The sequence below is a fragment of the Anser cygnoides genome, chromosome 17 (genome assembly GCF_040182565.1).
Source record: "Anser cygnoides isolate HZ-2024a breed goose chromosome 17, Taihu_goose_T2T_genome, whole genome shotgun sequence".
In the NCBI taxonomy this organism is placed as follows: Eukaryota; Metazoa; Chordata; class Aves; order Anseriformes; family Anatidae; genus Anser; species Anser cygnoides.
Genome location: NC_089889.1, coordinates 4,161,236 through 4,176,374, shown reverse-complemented (window position 1 = coordinate 4,176,374; position 15,139 = coordinate 4,161,236). Strand labels below are relative to the sequence as shown.

Sequence of the window (15,139 nt, the reverse complement as noted above, 5' to 3'; positions counted from 1 at the left end):
GGGACTGCAGCTACAGCGATGAATAATAAGAGATCTTGTCATGTTTGGGCAGAGTCTGCCTCTTTGCTGATTGTCTCCTTGGGAAAAGGGACCTACAGGCAAAGAACACGAGGCTCTTGCACTCAGTTAATTTTCTCCAGGGATGGCAAATGCTTTGCAAGGCATTGCCCTGTGCTTCTTTATCAGAGGATCTGAAGGCCCTTTGCAAACCTATAATTAGCCTTTGATTTGCCTCAGCACCTTTGTGCTTGCCTCCCTTGTGGCAAGACTGGCAAGCCTTGCTACCCTGCCTCTGCCAGAGAGGGGATAAGGGATCAGAAGGATGTCGGCCGGAGCCCGCAGGAAGCCAGGGGACTTCAGCAAGCCACGAGGTCTTGGTGACTGATACAGCTAAGTGACTTGCACGGGTGCAGTGACCTGAGCAGGGCTCTGCACATTTCATGCACAGTTGCTTTAAAGGGATGCTGATCATTTTCAGCATGACCTGCTAATTATTAGAGCAGATGAAAGACTTTTTTTTTTTTTTTTTAAGTCCTCCTCCCACTGCATGTTCTCTTTTCCCTCCTCCTTTTCCAAGTCTTTATCCAAGCTAATCAACATGATACAAACAGTCTAAAAAGCGGTATTGTTACTACAGCTATTAACTGGGAAGGAGACAGCAGGCATCTGGAGCCTCTCAGGAAGGACTTGCCTGGTGTAACACATTATTTTTAACAGCCGAAGTGAGAGCTGTAGAGTCAGAACAGAAAAGGCTTAACATCCTTTCTTTTGAGATCCTAATACTCAGTGACCTGTATCCTATGATGCAGATTTTTAAGAGCCAAGTATGGAATTTCAGTAGTGATGAGTCTTTCCAGAGATCTGATACATCCCTGATTAAAAATAAATATCTATATCTGTATCTTTTGCTGGTGAGTGTTCAGATGTTCAAGACATGTGGCTGGGTCCTGCAAGGAGAATCTTTCCATCCCAAGCGACAATTTAATGTTAATACAGTGCCCCTAGGCAGCAGAAGGCAGGACTTGGGAAGGGTAATGTTAACTTGGTGCTGTTGTAGTTCCTATGATTGTGTCGAGCTGGAGGCATTGGTTTTTCTCCCATATTTCAAGATTTTCTTCTCTAGAGCCATGGGATAGGTTTTCCAGAGTCCTCTGCTCTTTTTAAATGAACACTTAGAAGTTGTGCTGATGGGGTAATGGAGGCGGTTGGGGTAAGGTAGAGGATGAAGTCGTCTCAGGGATTTCAGCTGTGGTGGTGTCTTGGAAGGAAGCTGTGCAAATGGACATGATGTTTAAATACTGTGTCCTGAATTGCTTTCATTTGGTTCTTATTTTGTAAGCCATTGGCTGGGTTTTCTGTCCTTTCAGAAATCAGCAGCTTCTTATGAAATATGGAGCTGTTTAAAAACAGACAGCAGCTGCTCCATCCCTGCGTCAGCAAGGACTCAGCAGAAGGAAGGGGAATGGTAGACGGTTGTTTAGCTGTGATATTCTTCCCTTCATTGCTGTTGTCATATTGTGTTAACAGAAGGTCTGATCAAATGTACACCAGGAAAGTAAGACTTAATGTTTCTTTGTTCTCCTGGAATGGTGCTGGGAGGGAAGGGGGGAATGTTTGAATGAGACTTTTATTTATGTGGCTCAGAGAGCTTGGTGTTGCCTGTGTCGGTAGATATGTTTTTCTGCTCTTGTTTCTTAGGCTATTCTTGGTATTTTTAGCTGGGAAAAGTCTTTATTTGTTTTCTTTGTAGAAAACCTCCGCTGTGTGACATAAAAACCTCTTGGGGGGTAAATATTTAGTGGAGAGAGTATGCTCCGTTCGAACCGGCTTCCTAACTTGTTTTAAATTCTTTTCGAAAATCTCAGCCAGATTATTTAAAAAAAAAATAAAATGAAAAATGAGGAACATCGTTGCACAAGAACTGGAAGGAACCCAAAGAGTTTGCTTACTGTTAAAATTGCGACATGACTGAAAACATTTGGTAAAGAAAAATTAATTGCCTGGTGTATTTGTGGTTTCCTGTTGAATCTCAATTTCTAGAGGAGGCTGAAAAACCCATGGATGTTTCCTGAGATTACTAGATAGCATTATACCTTGTGTGCATGACCGGAGACCTTCAGCAAAGCGTGCCAGATGTCCCCGGTTTGATGCAAAGGGTCTCTTCCATCCTGAGCGTGGCTGTTTGCTCCTTTTTAATTGGGTGAGCAGAGGTAATGGTCCAGTTCTGCAGCACGGAATGAGCTCTGAACCTGGATGAGACCTCTGGGACCATCCTACCTGTCCTCGCGTTAGTGTTCGGACAGGGCTTCTGAGCAGTTTCCTACACCTTCATCAATCTGGTAATGATCTGCTAATGACTTTCTTCCGACCCAAAAGCTGCCCAAAGAAGGATGCTCATGTGGTCGTTAGCCCCCAGATGTGCCCTTTAATGGGCTCTAAAGCCACAGACAGGGCTGTTTTTTAAGGGAGGAGAGGATCAAGCAGTCATGCAGCGGAGGAAGGGCTTGAATGTGGTTCAAGATCTGCTCTGGCCCATTTTGCATCACTCTTGGATAACGACCCTGTGCCTGTTGACTTGTGAGAGCTTGAGAGAATCAGATGGGAGAAATATCAGGGCTGCCTGGGGACCCCTTCAGGTGCTCGGGGACAGAAGAAGGCTGACCTGGTACCATCCTGGGAGCTGCGGGTTAAAAGCAGAGCTTGTCAAGGCGGCAGTGCTTGCAGGCACCTTGGTGTGGCTGTGCCGCTTCTTAGGGCGCCTTGCGGACCCCGGGCAGGTCGCTGCAGCCGATGGGTGCTGTGGGTCTGGAGCCCCTTTGGGGTGGGCTCGGAGGGGCACAGAGGCTGCTGGGGAGCCCAGAGCCTGGGATACATCCGAGAGCAGCTGGGTGAAGCCCTGGGCTCGAGCCATCTCAGTGGGGGCAGGCCAGGCGATCGCAGCTCCCCTCTGGCCCGCGGTGCGCGCGCCTCGGCTCGATCACGCAGTAGGTGGCTGTGTGTAACGGGTGGCGTCACGTGGCTTAGGGTTGTGAAATCCCTGAGGCTCCTCCGGGTATTCCTGCGGGAAGGGCAGAGTTAGCCCTCGGGTGACTTGTGTGTGGAAACGGTTAATCCCATGAAACGCCAGGGCTGGCTTTCTGAAGCCAGGGCAGGGGCTGCGGGGGGAGCGTGGTTAGCGCGTAGACTGGAGACGGGCTAAAACTCATAAAGGGAAAACGTATGTAGGAGTTTTAGAGCTGTGTATGAGCGTGTTAAAGCTTTAATTTGAGATCGTTTACTGAGATCGAAATGAGCTTCGGCGCAGCTACACCGCTCTCGGGGAGCCGAAGGCAGCTTTCGAGCTGGATGTTAGCCCCGCAACTGCAGGCAGCTCGCTGTTCGAGAACATGCACAGTTGCTTAATATCTGCTTCTAGTTTCACTGGAACACTGTAAAGCGTTTTCTGGTGTCGTTTGAAATAATGAGAAACGTATTTAAAAAGTAATGCTCATCCAACCCTTCAGCTTTCGGAAAGTTTCCCACCCAGCGTGCAACGTGTTTGCTCTTGGGAGGGTGGGAGTTAAATTTTCCTCTTGACTCAACTGTGGAAACTGTGTTCATTTATCATTTCCCAGTTTAGCTCCTGCATTGAAATTATAGCAAGGCTGGAGTTTATTTTTGGCTTGTGTACATTTATCTCCTGTGTATCCTTGTATCTATTATTAGAATCCTGCTCTATTGCTAAATGGATTGGCCGAGCTCTTGGGGACAAAATATCGAAGCATATGACTAGGCTGCAATATCCCTCGGCCGCGCTGCTTCTGCAGTATTCATAGCGACTGGGTTTACCCAGCATTTGTCCTAGCGTTCTTATTTTAAACCCTGAGGATGCAGTGGGCAGAGGCAGCAGATAGGAGATCTGAAATGGCATATCAGTGTGTAAGGGGAAGGAGGGGGGTGTGGAGGGGAAGCTGTGGCTGAACATAAACAGAAAGCAGCCGTGCGCTTCGGAGGCATCGGAATTGCGTGGCCGGGCTTCAGCCCTGTCCTCGGGTTGCTTTTCTGTCTTTTTTTTTTCTTTGATATTTCCATTTCAGGCCCCAAATAAGGGGATGATGAATCCCCTGAAAGAGGACCGGTATGATGGTTGGTAGGCTCAGGGCTTACCATTTCCTGCATTAAGAGAGAAGTTGGAAAATTTTTATGGATTTCAGCCTCGTTTCCAAACCCGTGTGAAGCCGCTGCTGCTGGTCGGTGGCTGGACGTGGGTCCTCAAATCTGTACCTAGCTTTATGGCTTGCACAAGAGGGATTTTCGTACTTCCTCTGATCTCGCTTGCCTCGTGTTTCCACATCCAGCCTGAGCTAGTTGTTTTTTTTTTGGGTTGTTCTGGGATTTGATATGTTTTGTAACCAGCTATTGAATATCTTCTCCGTGATCTCGCTTTGCTTGCAGAACTGTTAGATGGGGTTTGTTCAAGTGGCCTCTTACATTTTCCCTGCCTCTGTCCCACGTCTTAGGAAGATGCGCGGGGTCCCGCGTACTGTAGCGGTGTGCCTGGGGGGGGGGAATAGTTCTTCACGCTTTTTTAGTTTTTTGAATAGCCTGGGCAGTGCCTTTGGCAAGGGTACAATCCAGAGCTCCCTGAAACAATTGCGAAGACTTATTGTTGTAGCACAGCTTTGGATCGTGTTCTTGATGTTGTTTTTCTTCCCTTCTAATTTGTTGCTCTAAAAAGCATGATGAAACGCTTCCCCTGCTCCCCTCTTTTTTTTAATTTTTTTTCCCCTTTTCCTTTTAAGCTGCCTTCCTACGCGTGTGGATTTTCTCCTTCTGTGGCTCTTTGCCATGCGCCAGTTCGGGCCGTGTGTGAGCTCGGTTCTGCTTGGCTGACGTGGGCTCACTGAGTGCACGGGCTGCGTTCTGCCGCCGAGTCTCTTGATCCAGTTAGAGGAAGGCTGCCTGGGAATGCCAGCTTTTGCATCGATGCCTGAATGAGTCGTCTTTTTCCATCTCCTCCCTTCTTTGTGTTCCTCTTCCAGCATCCTTCGGTCCCGATGTACGTGCCACGTGTTTCCCCGGTCTGCCTGTGCGAGCAGCATTTCCTGACGTCAGAGCGGGTTCCTGACGACGCGCTTGGCCCACGCGAAGCTTTTTTTCCCCTGCAGGCTCCACTTGCAGGGGCAGGCATGCCCGGTGTGCATCTCGCCTGGGGCTGGCTGGGTGCTTTTGAAGGCTTTGGCTTGCGGAGCCAGAGGAGGGTTAGCCCTGGCCGTGTGGCTGTGCCTCTGGGCTGGGGGCAGGAGCTCGGTGGCACGGTCAGCGCGGGGCTGGCTTGCCCGAGCGGTTTGGTGCTGTGGCCACAGCTGCTTGGCAGGACGGGGAGAGTTGATCAAACAAAGCTGCTTCCACTAATTGTCAGGCTTTTGTATTTGTTTTTGTGACTTTTTTTTTTTTTTTTTTAATTTTATGAACTTTAAAGCATGCATGACTGAACGGTTTAATTAGCTGTGGGAACTGCTCGAGATAACTCGCCGGGATTTTCTGCAAACCTCGCTGCCCTTCTCGTGTTTTCAGCGGGGCGGCGGTGAGCGAGGAGGCAGGAGTGGCCGCGAGCACAGCGCCGATGGGATGCTATCGCCGGGACAGCGACGGAAGCGACTGCAGCTCGCTGGCGTGTAGGCTGGATGGGAACGGTCCCCAGGGCGGCAGGCAGGCTCGTGGCGGGGCCAGGGTGCTCTGGGGACACCCAGCTGGAGCCCTGCGCCCTGTGGAGCTGCCCCTTTCGCCCAGGTCACCTTCCTGCATGACTTTGTGTTGGGGAGGAGGCCACAGGCATCCTTCTCCTTCCTGAACTGCACTTGAATGTTAGTCCTGAGGTCTCCTGCACTTCCACCCGTCGCCCCAAAACGTCTCAGGGGCTGTGGAGGTGCTGACAGGAGGGATACCGGCAGTGCTGTTAGAGCTGTACGGGCTTCGTGGAAGCGCGGGGGCTCGTCAGCAGCCCCGCGGCCTGCCAGCACGTCCTCGGAGGTGGTAGTGCCGGCCACCAGGCTTGAAGTCCTGCTCCCCGTGCAGTGCGCGGAGGCCCCGCTGACTTGCAGAGGCCTGGCGTTCAGCCCAGGGTGTTCTCCACGTCCCATCGGGAAAGGCGTCGTGTCCAGACCCCTTGCTGTAGCTGTACGTCTGTTTCCCAGAGCTCAGACACCACCTGAGCAGTGGCTGTACACGACTGCGTGCGGCTCCTCTCTGGAGGGAGCAGGGGAAATAAAGGCCGACCTTGCAGTGCTCTGCTGGTTATAATAACAAGGTTCTGGCTTGTGGTTGCACAGCGTTATTAGCAATGGCCAGAATGGTCTTTCTGATGCATTTCTCTTGTGCTCATGGTGGTTTTCTGTGGTCGAATCTGCTTGCTTCATGTTTTGTCCCGAAGCACGAATGGATCGTGTTTGGAGCTGGCTTCCATGCTACGGGGCCTGCTTTGTCCTGACCCCCGGAGCTGGACGGGTTCTGGTCTTGCGGCCTGTCTAGAAGCTGTACGTGATCAAGTGTTTTCAATTAGTTTTGAATTGGTAAGGGTCACGGATATTATGGCAGAAGGTTCGTTTAAAAAAAAAACACAAAACAAACCATCCTGTAAAAGGTGCTGTTGGTTATTTCCCTTAAATCCTTAGATTTGGGGTTTGAGAGGAAAAATCATTAAATGATGTCTTAAAGCTGAATAAAGAAGTCAGTATTGAATGTTCTAATGTCTTACAGATGCTGTGGGGTTGCAGGATTTTATTTTAAATTTAACAATGGGAGTTGGAGCGGCTCCAGCGCTGTAAAGAATAGCCTCTTTAATTAAGGGGCTAAGCTGGAAGAGCGTGTGTAGTGCGATGCCATTTTAAAGTTTAAGCGGGGCTTTGTAGTTGCGACTTGTTATTCCCCATTTTGGATCACACATCCGAGTGTCTGGGGTTGTTGTGGGGATGTTCCCTGCCCGGAGAAGGAAGGCTGGCCTGGGGAAGGGCAGCGGGGTTTCTCCAGAGCTGCTGGCTCTGACCTCATTTTCTTCTCTTTCCTGTGGCCCCCGAAGCCTGCTTTGAAGGTCCTGCGTCTTTGCAGGCGCGTGCCCGTGATGCCTCAGAGCCAGGAGAAAACATCGTCTGTTTGTTTTTTCCCAAAGTGCCTGTATTTTTTATTTATTTTATTTTCAGACCTGGGGGAGAGCGTTTTGTGGCCATGTTCTCTTAAATGTCATCTTCGTGATGGCGAGTTTTGAAGCAGGTTGGGGACGTGGGGCGGGGATCGAATGCCGTCTGTTCAGGAAGATATCCTGAGACCCACTGAGATTTCACCCCAGGAGCCAAGTATGAAATTTAGCCAAACGTCTGCGGTGTTCGGGCAGGCAGGGCCGGATCCCGCCCCTAAGCAGCTCTCTGGGTTTCAGTTCCCTGTGGTTTGCTCGCCTGTTACTTACTGGGGTGGAACCCAGAGAATCGGTCATTTAAAAAAAAAAAAAACAAAACAAAGAACTGCTCTTCTCGCCTAGAAAATGTAAGTGTTCCAGACGTGTATGTGACAAAGCAGCGTGAAGAGATGTGACGGCCAAGTCTTGGCTTCGATTAACCCCGAGCTCCCAGGACCACGGCACGCAGCCCCTGCCGGCTGGGGCTCCTGTCCCGTGCGTGGCTTCGCCTGGCGCCGCAGTAGCACAACGTGCGTTCAATTATCTGAGGCAACAACTGCTACTCTTGGCCATCTCGGAGGTTTCGCTGCAAGAACGAGCATCTGCCAGGGTTTGCCACATCCTGGTTTGTGCTAAGAGGTGGAAGACAATTGTTTGAGTTTCTTGTTTTTTTTTTTTTCTTCCCCCAGATAGTTTCTGTGAGAATTCAGCGCTACAAATTGAGCTACAGCTTGATGCATCCTGACGAGTAATTCCCACTCCGGTGAGAATTGTGCTGTTTGGCGTAAGGAGGTGCAGCCTTGTAGCAGGGACTGAGCAGCTGTAAGCCTGCGAGGCCAGGTACCAGGAAACCTTGATGGTCTGCGTTTAGTGTGTCCTCGTGTGTTTATCCCCATAAAATAATTAATTGAGCTAGAGCTCCAAGCAACGTTATCACCTTTGCGCATTAAAAAATCATAATCGTGCTCTCCGATTTAATGAGATTTAGAAAGAAACGGTCTTTTTTGCTTGCCTTCTAGCCTCTGAGGGCGAAAGGCTCCCATGGGTCACGCATCCAAGCCTTTCCTCCCGCGTGTCGGGGCAGCAGGCCGCCTGCTCTCGGGGCCGGCCCCACGGAGTCACCAGCGAACGGGGCCTTTGGGTTTCCCAGGGCTGCTGCCAGGCTTGGAGCCGGGTCGTGAATGCTGGCAGCGCTATTTCGAGCACTCACAAGTGAGCTAGCTGTGTTTTTGCAGTGGCCTTGGCTCTGCTTTTTTTTTTTTTTTTTTTCCCTCCCTAATTTCTATTGTTTTCCTTGCTTATTTGCTAACTTGCAAAACTAGGCAGATTGCAGAGGATCTCCCAGCCCTTGGGGTGAGCGTTACTTGGAGCTGCGGCGATCCCGCTCGGAGGTGGATGTGGGGCTGCCTGGGGGCTGTGGAGTTGTCCTGGGCAGCTTGGTGTGCTTTTGGAGGCCCACCACTAACTTGGTGGTCCTGGGAGCTGCTGCGTGTCCATGAGCCTCTGCTTTTGGTGGAATTGGAGGAAAATCAGTCACTAGACCCCTGGGCTTCAGCAGTCTGAAGCACGCCATGAGTGAATTCTCCTTCTCTGTTTGAGTCTTGAGTCTGGCCCGGGCTGGCGGGGCGCCTTTGTGCTTTTCCCTCAGCCAGCATCCGAGCTGCGTGGGGACAGCGTGCCGCGGGTACAGAGGGTGCCTGGACAGGTGAGGTCTCCCAGGATTTGCCAAGAAGGCCTTGGGAAGCTGCTGGCTTCCTGCTGCTCCGGAGGTCGTGCCCAGAGCCCCACAAACCCCAGCCCTGCTCACATGAGACAGCGAGGGCGGCGTAACGCACACGTGAGCGTTACCTTGCTGTCTGGCTGCTTTCTCTCGAGCGAGGCGAACCCGAGAGGAGCACCTCGCACAGCTTGCTGGAGCGAAAACGTCACAGGAAACCTACCTGCTGAGCAGCAGCCCGAAATAAACCAGGAGGAACCCAAACACCGCCTGCAGCCCGTGGCGGTCACCGCAGCTGCTGCTGCAGGCCCTCCTGGCTGGGGTTTCGGCGCGGGATGAGGAGAAGTCACCGAGGGCCTCGCCTCGGACGCGCTGCCGGGCCGTGAGGGCAGCAGGAGGGGAGCAGCCCCTCGCCGCCATCCCCGATCCTGGGCACGGCCGGCAGGAAACGGTTAAAGAGGAGAGAGGTTGTCGAGTCGGGTTAGCCGTAAGATAGCTCATATTTTAGAGGGTTTCAGAGCTAAGCTATAAAAAGGCCTCGCAGTATTTCAACTCACCCATTGTCTGCTGGAAGCCAGCCAGCGTTGCCATGGCTACGAGGAATTATTACTTGCTGCCAGAGCTGGAGGAAAAGCTCATACTTTTGGCTTCAAAACAGGAGGGGTGGACTTATGTAATCCACTGTGTTTATAGGCTGAGACTGGCAGGAGCATTGAGAAATAATTACAGGCTTTCCATTTCATTTCCAGCTCAGTTTTAAGGCTGTGTGGCCTCTCTTATTTATTTATTTCGGAGCTGCGACGGTGGCTGCTAGCGACGCGGGAGGTTGCGGAGGTGACGCGGGGATGCCGCTAGGTGAGTGCCCCCGGGCCGGCCGGGCTGCTTTTGTTTTGGTGGCGTTTTGTCTGGCGAGCTGGAGCAGGCCGGGGCAGAAAGAAGTTCCTTTGAGAAACCGGGGCTTGGCCCTGCGACGCGGGAGCAGCCTGCGGCGCTGGAGGCTGGGAACGCGCCCCTGCGGCTGCCCGGGGGTGGCCGGCCTCTGGCTGGAGGAGAGGAGCTGCGAGGGCTCGTGAGCCTCTGCTGCTCTCAGACGTGGCTGTGTCCCTCAGCCCGGGCTGGCTTGCAGCATGTTATTTTGGGGGAAGGAGGGGAGGGTTGTGGGCAAGCAGAACGGGGAGAAAAAGTTTGTGTTTTCCTTTTTTTTTTTTCTTTTTTTTTTTTTTTCCCCCGAGTGTCTCGGTCTTACACGTTGCTGTGCCGGCTGGAGACAGATTTGTCGCTGTGATCAAAGCAGTTTTGCTGATGTTTTGTGCTTTTGAGAGGTGAACTGCGAAGTTAGCCTGTAATTAATGTGGGTTTGTTCGTCCCTGGAACAGTCAGCAGACGACGCTGTAATTTGGGTTTGCCTGAAAAGCAGCACGCGGTGTGTTTTGACTTCGGTCAGGCCAGTGGGAGTTTGCAGCTGCTGTTTTTGTGCTGGCTGTTGCAGAAAGGGAATTACTGCCGGTAAACCCTGCCCGCAAAACTTTGAGGCTGGATGGCTTCGCTGGGTCCAAGGGTCGCGGCACCGTAGTCCCTGGGGAGGATGTCGGTGGTGCGGTGGGAATCCTGTGCCCAGCGGGATGGCGAGGGGAGCGGGACTGGGAAACCTGCTGTAGCAGTTAAAAAGCACGTGAAAGCTTCGGTGTGCTGTGCCTTTTACGTTTTCCCTCATCGCATGGTGACCTGCTAGGGAGTTACGTTCTCGGTCCGTGCTGATTGGGCTGACTTTGTCATCGTGGTGTGGGGCGTGAAGAGGAAATATGTGTACGGCTGTGACAGTCCCCACTGGGGAACGCGGCCGGCTCTGGCCAGCGTGCCTAACTTGGGGAAAAAACCTGCTATTTGGGTACAATTACAGTCCCACGTTAATGTGTTTGGGCCCTGGCTCGAAACGCAGAGAAGGCGTGGAACTGATTGATGTGTGTGAGGGGTTGTCAAAGGCACGCTACAGAAATAAATGGCTTTTCCCAGCGTTTCCTGTGGTTGCTGCGTGTGTTCGGCAGTTACAGGCAAAAACTTCAGAGGCTGGGGGAGTGCTTCAGGTCGGGAAATGCTCCTTCAAACAGCAGGCTTGACTCGTGTTATTGGCGACACACGGGTGTGTTATACAAAATAATTCAATAATTTAATGATCCATAATACTCTTCTAGCTCCTACCACAGATGCTGTTGGACTCGAGTTAGATTTGTTGCTGCGAGTTTTTTTTTTCTTTTTTTTTCTTCCTCTGGGATTTGTGCCAAGATGAACTGTATGTTCTGTTCTTAACAGTTATGAGTAATGTATGTGTGAATCTATAACATAAGTAATACGAGTATATAAAATGTGTGAGTACGCAGAATTCACGCGTCCCGTGTCTGCGGCGCGCTGCGCACATGCAACGTGTGTGTTCAGGAGGGCTGCGCTGCGTGTCTGGGCAGGGCGAAGGGCATGCCTCGCAGTCGCTGCTCGCCGCAGGGCCGCGGCTGGTGGCCTGCTCCCGGGTGCCTGAACCCCAACTGCAGGCACCAGTGAGCACGTAACGGCCCTTTTGGGGTGGCTACGTGTTGGAGAGAGCTGGAAGTCCCTCCCCGTGCTTGCAGGGGAAGTAGCTCTGCCTGGCCAGACAGCAGAGATGCTTGTGCTGCAGCATCGTGCCTCCCGAGCTGTCTGCAGAGCTGGGGTGTCCCCAGGGCCGTGTATTGGGGTACCCGTGGGTCTCGTGGGGCCGTGCTCTGCCCCGGCCGTGGGGCACCCTTCTGAAGCCACGGTGCTGCCGCTCGGGGGGCTGCGCGAGCGGCCCGCTCCACGGCTTGTTCTAATGGGATTTTTTTTTCTTTCTTTTTTTAGACTAATAAAATGGACTTTCTCTCATAAATTATTTTTTTTTTCTTAATGTGAAAAATGAGAAGGTGGCGAGTAGCCAATTCCCCCGCCTCCCTCTTCCCAGCTCGGATGAGGTCATTGCCTCTCAAAGTTTGTACCACGCATTGTGAGACACGGCTGGAGAAGCAAGAAGTCAACAAACGCCTCTCGGAGCGGCTGGCAGCCCCGGAGTGCTAGCGGAGCTGTAAGCGAGGGTGCCGGGGGGGCCTGAAGGCCCTGGGGACACAGATTTGGGTACGAGGGGACCGCTCCGTGCCCCGGCTGCTGGTGCTGTGCTGGGGTGAAATGGGAGCTGGGCGCGGGTCTGGTCGGCGCGAGGACCCCACACGTGCGAGGGGCTCGGCGTGTGCTTAGGTGGAAGGCGATCGGCAGCCGATCTGGCGCTGCTCGGCTGAGCTCGCTCGTGCGTTGACTGACTTTTTCCTTGGGAATTTCCTCGGCACTGTTTTTGAAACCGGGGTTGCGGGAGTTCACGACCCAACGGAGGATCTCTCCGAGACCTTTGTGTCCCCGGCTGAGCGGCTGCGTGGAGAAGTTGTTTATTTTCTTGAACACCACGCGGAGCTGCTGGTGAATTCCTGAGCTATTGTTTTCTCCCCGTCTGTCCCCCCCAGCCCTCCCTCCCCTCCCGCCGTCCGGATTCCTCTTTCCTCGGCGGTGGAAGCGGTGCGGGGGCGCCTGGCCTGCGACGTGCTCCTGGGGGCTTCCCGAGGAGCTGCAGCCCTGGAGCGTGGGGTTTTGAACCTTCTGCTCGGGTCATGGGCTGTGGTACACCTGGAGCGGGTGTAGTTTAAAACGGGGAGGCTGCTGAATTGGCACGGGTCTGAAACAACAATTTCCTAAGTCCCATAACAAATTAATTACCGAAACGGTGTGAAAGCATTCTTGCTGCCTCGTGCCTTTGCCGTGAGGCTCGTTTTGGCCAGCTCGCTGTGCGCTGCAGGGGTGCGTGGCGGTGGGGGTGCTTTATGCATCTTCGTTTTTTGTCTCGGTGCCCCAGCACGGCGCTGGGAGGCGATGGGCTGAGTCGGTTCTGCGTGATCCTGGTGGCAGAGCTGGCCCAGGGGGGTGTGGGTTGTCAGCGCCGTGGTCTGGAAATCAAATCTTCGCCGTGTCGGAAAGGGGAGTGACGGCAGGTGACAGAAGGTGAGCAGGTAGTTGGGAAAGGGAGAAACGGAGAGCTGCCGGTCTCAAGGATGTGCGCGGCGCCCCAGGAAGCGAGCGCTGCGGTGGGTTGTACCGACGGGTTTGCTCCCCGGTGCTGCCAGGCGCCGTGCGGGGTCTCGGCTCCGAGCCCCGGAGCCACTTGTACGGGGGTTACAGCAGGGGAGTCTGGTGTGGGACCGAAAAGGGGAAGGAGCACGAGGAGGCCGTCGGGATGTCAGCTGCCACCTTAGAGGTTTGTGAGCAGAGGATAAACATGGGACTGGTGGGTCGGCCGGCGTCTGCGGTGCTTTGGGAAGGTCTGCAAGGAAGGCCTGGGGGATGCTTCCATTCGCTGACACCAGGAAGTTACAGAACTGTGGTTCTTAAGAGGAAAACCAGGAGGCGGCTGCTGTGGGTAAAAGTCAGTGCCCGAGGGCCCGGGGCCCAGCGGTGTGAGCCACGTCCCCTGGTGCTGTGCCTGGGGATGCGGCGCTGGTCTTCCCCGGCACCGAGGGCAGGACCGAAGAAGTGCAGCTGGGGGGTAAGGGAGGGGGCTTGGGATCCAACGTGCTGCTGTGCTTTTAGGCAGAAACTGGAAGGAGAAAAAAATAAATAAAATTGCCGTTCCATCGCAGCTTGTCTGTTCTCTGGAAGCCATTTAAGCATCCCATTAATCCGTTAATGGCAGCTGCTCCTGTGCTGCTGCACCCCAACACTGTCTTCTGCTCACTTTCTCTTTGTCTTGACGCCTCTGCTTAGCAGCCTCGTCGATTTTTCCTGTCGACGCGACACAATCGCTCCTTGTTAGCCTACCTTGCTCCTTCCTCTTTCAAGGAAGGGAAGGAGCAGGGGAACCAGATCTGATAATTCCAGCGAGTAGAACTGTTCCCCTGAGCCCTTTATAAAGAAATAAAAAGGCTCTCCTTCTCTCTGCTTCTCTTTGAGTACAAGCACTTTACCCTCTTGGATTCCCTGCAGGCTCCTCATACTGCTAAAATTGAAACATCAAGATGTCTGAGGCAGCAGGAATTACCATCAGTGTTTTGACACCTGGAGGTACAATTTCTATTAGCTTTTATATAAAAACAACACCAGTTTTGCCAACAGAGTTCTCATTAAATAATGCATGAAGACCCCCGCCTCTGACAGTAGGTATTTTTCTTTCACTTTCTTGGACTCTGGGATAATGGCTTAATTTTTGTGACCATTGGGGAAAAATATGCATATACTCGCAGGCAGAAATATATTTGTGGACTGGCTTCTCCCAGGCACGGAGTCAATTATCCTGTTCGCTAATTAACGTGGAGAGATGGGGGAAAGCAAATTAAGGTTGGTCTGTTTGGAAGGTTTGGCTTATTTTTTATTTTTATTTTTTTTTTAGGGAATAGGATGTAGCCTTCCTGAGACATTTGATGGTAAACAAGACTTAGGTGTAGCATGAGACAGACCCGCGGAAGAGGCTGCGTGCCCTTGAACGGAGATGGGCGCGGGGTCATTGGAAACAAAAAACGTGTGACTTGTGTTTTTGTGTAGACGACGCTTGGCATCGAGCATATGCTCTGTGCCCGCTTTTGGGGGAAATGAAGTGAAACAGAAGGGCGCAGCATGTGGATGTGACTGTTAATAGTTAGAATCAAAGTACAGTTTTGACATTTCTAACCTAATAAGTGGTGCTGCGTGTGAGAGCCTGCTTATTTTCCTTTTCACCATGAGATGCTTTGACAGAGGAGTAAAGTCCCATTTTGACATTTCTGTCATTTTAACTAAAGAGAGAGATTACAGTAAATTGGATTAAGTGAAAATCTTCTTCAGATGTTTGTGGTTTGGGCTGATTTATGGATAGATGTCATTTGAACGTCATTCTGCATTTTTTAAGCATCTGCTTGGTGGTTGCTCTAATGCTGTTGCTACAAATAGTCCACGCAGAGGGAAAGCCGAGCGGGGAGCAGCTACCCGTGACGGGTCTGGGGCTGGTGTGTGGCACAGGGACAGCAAGACACTGTCCTGCGCACGTTCCCGGCTGCTCGCTGCCAGATTCTGTAATGGCTGCTTGGTTTTCACTGGAATTCTTCTTGTTAAACTCAGGTTACCTTCTGCTGAGAGTCATGCTTTTTTTTTTTTTTTTTTAATAGGCTTTTCTGAGTACTTTTCCCACCCTTGGAGAGAGATGGCTCAGAGCACGCTTACCTTGTCGTGTACTTGGCAAATCTTGGCTCTCCTCT

The 15,139-nt window shown here is 52.2% G+C and overlaps 1 protein-coding gene across 7 annotated transcripts in view; it reads left to right on the top strand.

The window, feature by feature from the left end:
- The window catches only part of NCOR2 (nuclear receptor corepressor 2), a 234,396-nt gene that overhangs the window by 37,793 nt on the left and 181,464 nt on the right, over positions 1-15,139 (top strand). Inside the window, exon 2 of one of the 7 annotated variants that reach the window (XM_066979205.1) lies at positions 9,617-9,722. The exons of 5 other annotated variants lie outside the window; for them this stretch is intronic. The gene's annotated coding sequence lies outside the window, so the exon portion shown is untranslated. Of the gene's footprint in view, positions 1-9,616; positions 9,723-11,846; positions 11,956-15,139 lie in introns of those variants that run through there. One more of the 7 variants, XM_066979206.1, reaches the window with a different exon arrangement.